This window comes from Hypanus sabinus, unplaced genomic scaffold, assembly GCF_030144855.1.
Source record: "Hypanus sabinus isolate sHypSab1 unplaced genomic scaffold, sHypSab1.hap1 scaffold_131, whole genome shotgun sequence".
NCBI lineage: Eukaryota > Metazoa > Chordata > Chondrichthyes > Myliobatiformes > Dasyatidae > Hypanus > Hypanus sabinus.
Window position 1 is genome coordinate 851,889 of NW_026779378.1, and position 9,829 is coordinate 861,717.

Here is a 9,829-nt window from a genome sequence, read left to right on the forward strand (position 1 = left end):
CGGGTATCGTGTTTGGACTACCGCATTTAAGCCTCTCAGATCTTGAACCATTCGATACGTGCCGTCGGGCTTTCGGACCGGTAGGATGGGGGTGTTAAAGGGTGACATACATTCTTCCAGGAGTCCATCTGATACTAATGTCTCAATTACAGGTTGTAATCCCCTCCTCCCTTCCATGGCAATGGGATATTGCCGTCTTCTCACCGGGCGGCTGTTTGGCAACAGGGTGATTTTCAGTGGGGTGATGTCCAGGCCGCCCCGATTACCTTCTTGATACCAGACACTGGCCTTTATTTCCTGATCATCCTTTTCAGTCATTACGAACAGTTTCACCTGAATTTCACCTTGATATGGCACTGTCCCGATCCCTAGCAGTGCCTGCAAATCTCTTCCCAATAAGTTGAATCCGGCTGACGGAAGTAATAACACATCCTGGATACCTTCCCGGTCGTCGCATTTTATCTGTACATCTTCTATTATTGGGACCTGCATAGTTTTTCCTCCTATTCCGGAAACCCCAATGGTTTTGGTCCCAATCTTGGTTCCCGGAGGGGCTTGGATTATACTAGTTCTTTCAGCTCCTGAGTCGACCATAAAGGTTACTTCTGACCCTTGAGGACCTAATTTTAAATTTACCAGGGGTTCCTGCTTGTATCTCGTCCCCAAGGGTTGGGAGCCCTGACACCCCTATTCTTCTTCCATGAGGGCATAAGCTCGGACTTCTTTTCGATATCTTGGGCACTCCCTCTTAAAGTGGCCTTCCTCATTGCAGTAAAAACATCGTGCCGCCCTCCTCATCCTCCTTCCCTCTCCGGGTCTATTTCTTCTGTTTTTTTTACTTTCTTCACGTCCTCCCTCTGCTCCCGCAAGGGGCGCAGAAGGCTGGACATAGGGAGGGGGTAAATGATCGAGTGGGTCCCACTTCCGCTCCCCTTTAATGCCCAACTTAAAACTCTTTGTTGTTACTCCTGGCCAGGGAGCCCAACAAAAAGCATAAGCAATTTCTTCCGGTTTTACATTTGGTTTTGAATTAACGTAAATGTTTAAGGCTTGTCGTACCCAATCCTCCTCAGACCCAAGCCGCGGCCACCAGACCGCAGGTTTTTCTATCGGCTGTTTCGACCAAATTAAACAGTACTGTATCATTTTTTTTCTTTTGTTTCCCTTTTAGTCTTCCACATCCCCAATTCTCAAACATTCTACCGAGGGGCCTATCAGGAGGAACCCCCGGGTATGGTCCCGGTCTCTCCGTTTCCTCTTTCTTTTTAGAGCCACCCCCTCCCATCTTATTCCGCTCTTACTTAATCAGGAGGACCCCCGGGTAGCGATCCCGGTCTTCTCCGTCCTTACTTATTCCCGCACCTTTCTACTATAATAGTAGGCACTTACCCGGTGCGTCCTGGGGACTTCCAGTTCCAGGTACTGTCCCCTTCTCCCCGTTTACCGCTCTGCGCTGTCCGGATATCACTCGCTCAAGCCGCGCTGGAGCGACGAGCAAGGAGTCAGGGACCGCCAAACTCGGCGGGGTGCACCGTCTCCGATGTCCTTCCTCGTGTCCACCGCGGCCGGAGTGTGGATCCCGGACGAGCCCCCACGTTGTCAGAAACACACTGAGTCTCAGCAATTTGCAGAACGGTAAACTTTATTTTTCGAGTCTGCAGAGTCGGACCCAACCAGCTCCTGCTAGATTGAGTGCCGAATTACACTTTGCACAGTTTTTTTTATACCCTACTTGTTTACGATTTTGTGAGTTGCACCCATGTGAGGTGCAGACATTCTTCCTTAATCTCATTACAAAATTACAAATGTGATTACCCTTTGGCCCACTTATCAGCCTCAGCGCATTAACACCGTTATTGTTCAACCGTCAAGCATGTCTTCCCGTTACCCGTATCGCTTCTTTAATCAGCAAGCTATTGTTTCATCCTGATTTTGCAAATTGGTTTATACGTTGCCCTGCAAGTTGCTTTGCACGTTCTTTCTGTGTCAGCACATTCTAAATGGACTCCTTAAGAATCATTTCTCTCAGGGAACAAAATCTTTTACATCACCCATCTGTGGACACTCTCTGGAGGTCTAAGATTCGTATGTTACACGACCGCTGGACTAAGTGTGTAAATGTAGGAGTGGACTATGCTGAAAAATAGATGTGCTAGATTTTCTAAAATTGACTCCTTCTTCCTTAGACCACAACCTTATCTGTCATTCCTTATTTATTTATTTATTTATCTATCTATCTATCTATCTATCTATCTATCTATCTATCTTATATATGGAAAAGCAGTATAACATTAGATGATCATCAGCATAAGATGAAAGTTTAAACCTTAGCCTTTGTTTTAAATTAGTACTTAGTCCTTTCTGTGATTAGAAAATCGGAATCTTGGTTAAATTACTGGACATAAAGTATGGTGAGGTGCAGTGCTAGCATTGTAGATTAGCAAAGATTCTACTTTGGATTGGACTTCCAGAGCACAGTTAGTGGATATCCACAGGACAGTACTGTCGAAGACTAAGACAGTACTTCCAAATAGAATTGGAAAGGAAATGAGAGTGAATTTTTGCAGTGATGCAGGGCAAGAGAAAAGGATTGGAGTTGAAAGGATAGTTCTGGTTGATGATCTCCTTTCATGCCAACAATAATTTTATAAAATTGTTCTGTGATTCTGTGTGAAGCTTTCCCTGGTCATTTGCCAGCTCTTCTTGTGATTCTGCTCCTAAATGTGAAAACTTGGGGAAGTGAGTTTAAAATTATGCCATTGAACTGGTTGTAAGAATGGACCACACCTATTGGTCCTCATTTGCTTTATTCAGAGCCTTGTCAATAGCATGAATAACTGAATAAACATTTCATTAGAACGGGGTGGATTAAACTGAATATATAGGATCTTTAAATTATACCCCTTCCCACTTATTATTTTCACTGGAAAAGAGATGTTGAAATTCTAAGTAATCCTGACTAAAGTGTAATATGGTTTTAAAAAAAAGCTCAAGGTCAAATAAGTGTGAAACATCTGTCGAGCATTTTATAGGAAGGGACATTAAAGACATTCATCATTCATGCTGATTTTTCCTCCCAGCACTGCCGCAAATACACAAACCACTCCACCTCCCTTCAGACCTTCTCCATGCTGTGCCTGATGAACCAGCCAAGATTAGCAGTTCACCATCTGTGGGAAAAATTGAGTACAAATACCTAATAAGGTTGGGATGTGTACATTTGTCTCCCAATTTATGATGTAGGAGCATTGATATTATGCTGCTTTGTGCGTAAAATATACAATCCTCTTTGTTCAATTCTTTATTAGCTAGTGAACTTACAAGTTTGCTTCAGGGAGTTAAGCAATTTAATTTTAAACAAAAGCATGAATTGATAAATGTTACCAATTTTAAATAGCAAAAAGTTTATAGTATTTTTTTCCTGGGAAAAAATAAAAGGGGGAAAAATAAGACTTTTGGTCAGAAGTTTGAATAGTATTATGATGTGACTGCATTTTTCGAAAGAAAAGAAGAAAAATTGTAGATATCCAAATGCAGAAAGGTTAATTCTATGTTAAACTTGTGAATTAGGATTAAGAGATGCAAGATAATGTTAATTTAATAAAATAATTTAAATCCAATTAATGCTTTAAATCTGCAGTATACGTTCAAGAATGCATTTTAGGTAGCTCAACACCTCATGCAGGTCAGTCAGGTATCTCTGCTCCCTTTAAACTTGCACGTTTCTGTTTCCCAGATGACTTTGAAACTTACTTTGACCTTATTTTCACATTATTCTAGAATGTGATGTCTAAAAACAGTGATTTGGAAGTGAGGTATGATGTATTAATAAGAGAACATCTAATAATACAGAAAATCTGCTGGTCCGACACCCAAGACCCAACCATGGCAGGTTCACTAAGTTTTACTGTGGTTCGTCACATGTTTGGAGGGCTGTCGCCTGAAAGTAATGATCATTAATCACCATCAATGTTACATAGTTCACACTGAAAATAAAAGCACAAGGGAGAAATCGGCCTCTGCCGCACCTTTTTTTCAGAGTGCTCAGTGGTTCATTTGAAATCAGGTACAGAATTTTCCTGCACTTCTGATGGGAAATCTGTTGGATGTGTTTCTGACAAACATACACCCAAAAAATGTAATGAGTCAATGCACCAAGTGGATTGAACGCCAGCACTTTTGAACAGTGTGTTTCAGCCTATTCTGTTTCAATCTTTATGAAATGTGAAATAATATGAAAGGTCTAGAACTTGATAGAGGGCTAAAAGATTACGAGAGGCATAGACAGGGTGGATAGTCAGTACCTGTTTGCCAGGGCACCAACAGCAAACACCAGAGGGCATATGTATAAAATTAAGGGAGGGAAGTTTAGGGGAGACTTCAGGGGTAAGTTTTTTTTTTACACAGAGAGTTATGAGTGCCTGGAATGACTTGCCAGGGGTGGTGGTGGAGGCTAAAACATTAGGGGTATTTAACAGCCTCTTGGACAGGCACATGGATGAAAGAAAAATGGAGGGTTACGGGGTAGTGTGGGTTTAGTTCTTTTTTTAAGGTTTATATGGGTTGGCACAACATGGAGGGCTGAAGGGCCTGTACTGTGCTGTAGTGTTCTATTCTATGGCTCTAAAATCTTTTACATCACCAGTTGAGAAAAATCATCTTTGTTCTTCCTCCAATCACAAAGAGGAATTCGGCAGTTGCTGGAAATCCAAGCTACACACACAAATTGCTGGAGGAATTCAGCATTAGTACTCTTTTCCATAGATGTTGCCTGGCCTGCTGAGTTCCTCCAGCATTTTGTGTGTGTTGCTTGTTCTACCTCCTCTTGGTCTGCATTTTTCTACCAGTGAGAACATGCTTCCACCAATTCTGTCTGGCTACATAATGATATCAAACACCTTTGACCTGGCCAACAAGTAGCTTTCACATCAGAAATGTGCCAGACTCCAGGGAGACAGACTACTGCCCTTAGAGGCAGTATTCCTTGGCATTACCATCACTGAGTTCACCACTGTCAGTCACCTGGGTGAGACTTCAGGGGAAATACTTATGTACAATACCGTCTGTATTGTTGCTGGAGAATTTTCAAGTGGGAAGAAGTGGAGTGATATTTGGAAATCTGAAATTTAAAGCATCATTTAGCAAGAAAATCACAAATAGGTCATTTGCAGAAGCTGTGGCGAGTAAATCCTTCATTAACCTCTTACATAGGTTGTATGAGAGTGCAGATGAACTCAATCAAGACTCAACCAGAGGAGATTAAAGTTCTTACTGACAGTGACTTGCTCGCTGTTGAAATGAATACCTCTCTATATAAAATTCAGTTTGCACATGTTGTTGTCACTGGGTAAAAATTGTACAGTACAAGGTTTTTGCACACACTGGTCATTACAAATTAGAGGGGATATTGGTGGGAAGGCTGGGAGACCTCCAGTGTCCCTGACGCCCTCACGTATATCCAGCTGCACTTTAAGGAGTTGGAGTAGGTAATGGATGAATTCCGCATCATCCAAGCGTCAGAGGGTGTGATAGGTATGATGTGCAGAGAGGTGAGTTGTACCCAGGGTGCAGGACACAGGAAACTGGGTGAGAGTCAGGAAGGGGAATGAGGTTAAATAGCCATCGCCGAGTACTCTTGTTGCCATCCCACACAACAACAGGTGGACACTTTAGAAACTGTTGGGGGGAATTACCTGGCAGAGGAAAGTCAAAGGGGTGATAGGGGATTTGTTAGTTAGTGGAACAGAACTAGAAAGGGATGAGTATCCTAGTGGCAAGGCTTGCTGGTGCTCCCCCTGTGGGGTGGGTGGTTAAACTAAAGTTGCAGGGAGGATTGGAGCCAGAATGACAGAACAGATAGTGGAGAGGTTGAATTGAATCGAATTGACTTTATTACTTACATTCTTCATACATGAGTTGTAGAAATCTTTATGTTACGTCTCTGTCTAAATGTGCAATGTGAAATTTATAATAGTTTATAATAAATAGTATGTACAACAGGACAGTCAGGATAAATAAAAGTACAATTGTATCAGCATGAATTAATCAATCAGAGGGCCTGGTGGAAGAAGCTGTCCCTGGGCCTGTTGATCCGGGCTTTCAGGCTGTGCTACCGTTTCCCAGATGGTAGCAGCTGGAACAGTTTGTGGTTGGGGTGACTCTGGTCCCCAATCATCCTTTTTACACAGTGGCCCTTTTTACACACCTGTTTTTGTCAATGTCCTGAATAGTGAGAAGTTCACATCTACATATGCGCTGGGCTGTCTGCACCACTCTCTGCAGAGTCCTGCAACTGAGTGAAGTACAGCACCCATACCAGGCAGTCATGCAGCCAGTCAGGATGCTCTCAATTGTGCCCCTGTAGAAAGTTGTTAGTATTTGGGGCCCCGTCCCACACTTCCTGAACCGCCTGCGGTGAAAGTGGTGCTGTTGTGCCTTTTTCACCACACAGCCAGTATGTACAGACCCGGTGAGATCCTCGGTGTTGTGTGTGCCAGGGAACTTAAAGCTGTTCACCCTCTCAGCCCCAGATCCTGGGTCAGCCTGTCTCCATTTCTCCTGTAGTCTACAGCCAGCTCCTTTGTTTCAGTGACATTGAGGGCAAGGTTCTTTTTTTGACATCAAACAGATGTCATTCAGACCTCAGGACATGAAATTATGATATTGTAGCCATTACTTGGACTTGCTTGCGCCCAACAGTCTGATGGATTTCAAGGAACAAATCTGTAGAGAGATTGCGGACTATGCCAAGAAACAAAGGTTGATAAAGTGAGTGATTTTAACTTTCCATTTATTGACTGGAATCCTAGGCTGTAAAAGGACTAGATGAGGTAGAGCTTATCAAATCTACCTTAATCAGTATGTAAAATTCCCGATGTAGAAGTGTGCAATAAGCTATTGGGAAGTGATCTAGGGCGAGTGACAGAAATTAGTGTATGGGAACACTTTGTATCTACTGATCATGAGATTCCAAGTAAATACAGAAAAGCAGAGGCCTAGACCTCTCTTGAGATTCTAAATTGGAGAAAGGCCAATTTTTTTATGATATTTGCAAGGATTTGACAAGCGTTAATTGGGACAGGATGTTTTTTAGCAAAGGAGTACTTGGTAAGTGGGAGTTCTTCAGAAGTGAAATTTTAAGGGTGTAGAGTTTGTATGTGTCTGACAAAATAGAAGTTGAATGGTAACGAGTGCAGGGAATCTTGGTTTTCAAGAGATATTGAGGCCCTGGATATCTCGTTCCTCTAAATGCCGCGGACTGTTGGGTGCAACCAAAACTCATTAATGACAGCCATTTCATAATTCCACTCCCAAACTCATCTGACTTTCCTTTAGTTGTCTTCTGTTGGATTCTAAAAGCTTCCTAATGGTCCTTTGCTCTTTTGTTTGCCCTCTCCTCTGCTTTTATGTTGGTTTTGGATTCTCATTTATCCCACGGTTGTGCCCTGCTGCCTTTCCAATGCTTCCACGTCTTTGGGATGTATCGATTACTCAGCTCTCGAATTGCTCCCAGAAACTCCAGCCATTGCTGCTCCGTTGTCACTCCTACCTTTTCCCTTCCAAACAAGTTTGGCCAGCTTCTCTGTCACAGAAACATGAAGAAGTTCAGTGGAGAAACAGGCTATTTGGCCCATTTAGTCAATGCCACAAAAACATTTAAGCTCTCTATTGCAACTACCTGCACCGGGATCATCACCCTCTGTACCCCTACCATCCAGGTACCTGTCAAACTTCTCTTAATGGTGAAATCGAGCTCATATTCACCACTAGTGCTGACATCTCATTCTGCACTCTCATGACCATTTCAGTAAAGAACTTTTCCAAATGTTCCCATTAAATTTTCACCTTCCCCACTTACCCATGACCTCTGGTTGTCATCCCACCCAACCTCAGTGGAAAAAGCTGATTGCATTTACCCTATCTATACCCTCATAATTTTGTTTACTTCTGACAAATCCTCAGAGCAATGTAAAATTTCCTTGTTTATGTTTAGAGCCTTTTTTAGGTGTATAAGATGATGAGGGGCATTGAGTGTGTGGAGAGCCAGAGGATTTTTTTCCAGCGTTAACATGGCTAACAGGATGGGGCATAGTTTTAAGGTGCTTGGAAATATATGCGGAGGGGATGTCAGGGGTAGGTTTTTTACACAGAGAGTGTTGGATGTGTCGAATGCACTGCCAGCAGCGGTTGTCGAGGCGGATACAACAGGGACTTTTCACACTCTCTTAGATAGTTACATGGAGCTCAGAAACATAGAGGACTATGCGCTAGGGAAACTCCAGGCAGTTTCTAGAGTAAGTTACATAGTCGGCACAGCACTGTGGGCCAAAGGGTCTGTAATGTGCTATAGATTTCTATGATTCTATGAAATTCAAGGGAAATCTCCAAACCCACGGAGTGGTGACTAGTAGTGAATAGTGGGAAAGTTACTGGAACGTATGTTCAGGAACCGGAAATATAAGTATTTGGATAGATGTGGACTGATTAAGTATAGGCAGCACGGCTTTGTGCATGGTAGGTCATGTCTAACCAATCTCATGGAGCTACTCGAGGAAGTTATCAGGAAAGTGGATGAAGACAAGGCAGTGGATGTCGTCTACATGGACTTTAGCAAGGCGCTTGACAAAGTCTCATATGGGAGGTTGGTCAAGAAGTTTCAGTCACTCAGCATTCAAGATGAGATAGTAAATTGGATGAGACACTGTCTTTGGCAGAAGCCAGAGTGTGGTAGCAGATGGTTGCCTCTCTGACTGGAGGCCTGTGACTAGTGGTTGCCACAGGGATCAGTGCTGGATCTGTTGTTGTTTGTCATCTATAACAGTAATCTGGGTGATAGTGTGGTTAACTGGATTAGCAGATTTATGACTGGTGGTGTAGTGGACAGCGAGGAAGACTATCATGGCTTGCAGTGCAATCTGGACCCCCTGGGAAAATGGTTTGAGAAATGGAAAATGGAATTTAATGCAGACAAGTGTGAGTTGTTGCACTTTGGACTGACCTACCAACAGAGGTCTTTCACAGTGACTGGTCGGGCACGGAGGAGTGTTGTAGAAGAAAGGGACCTGGGAATATAAGTCCTTAATTCACTGAAAGTGGTATCACAGTTAGATAGTGATGGAAAGAAAGATTTTAGCCCATTGGCTTTCATGAACCAAATACTGACAATAGATGGATATTATGTTGACTTGTAAAAGAGGCCTAATTTGGAGTGTTGTGTGATGTTTTGGTCACCTACCTACAGGAAAGATTTAAAAGAGTTTCAGAGATTTCAGAGGAAATTCACAAGGATGTTGCCAAGTTTGGAGTACTTGGTTATAAGGAAAGATTGAACAGGTCAGGACTTCATTCCTTGGAATGTGGAAGATCGAGGTGAGATTTGATTGTGGTAGAGGGGCACAGATAGTGTAAATGCAAGCTGGCTTTCTCCACTGAGATTGGGTGGGACTTCAACCAGTGGCCAGGGGTCAAGGGTGAAAGGTGAAATGTTGAGGGGAACATGAGGGGAATCTTCTTCACACAGATGGTCATCTAGGTTTGGAATGAGCAGCCATCCCGAGTGGTGCATGCGAACTCGATTTCAACATTTAAGAGGTTCATGTAGGTACCTGGATGGTAGGGGTGTGGGAGTGGCAGTTTAAATAGTTCAGCACAGACTAGATGGCCCAAAGGACCTGTTTCTGTGTTGTAATTTTCTACAAGAACCTGAAATATTACAAAAATTCACTCTAACCCCTTTTAACCGCTTTGCGGACCAACCATTCATCTCAGCACGAGTTTTTTTTTTATATGGTGTTAAAACTGTGGCAGTTTAAGTTAATAATACATAAAA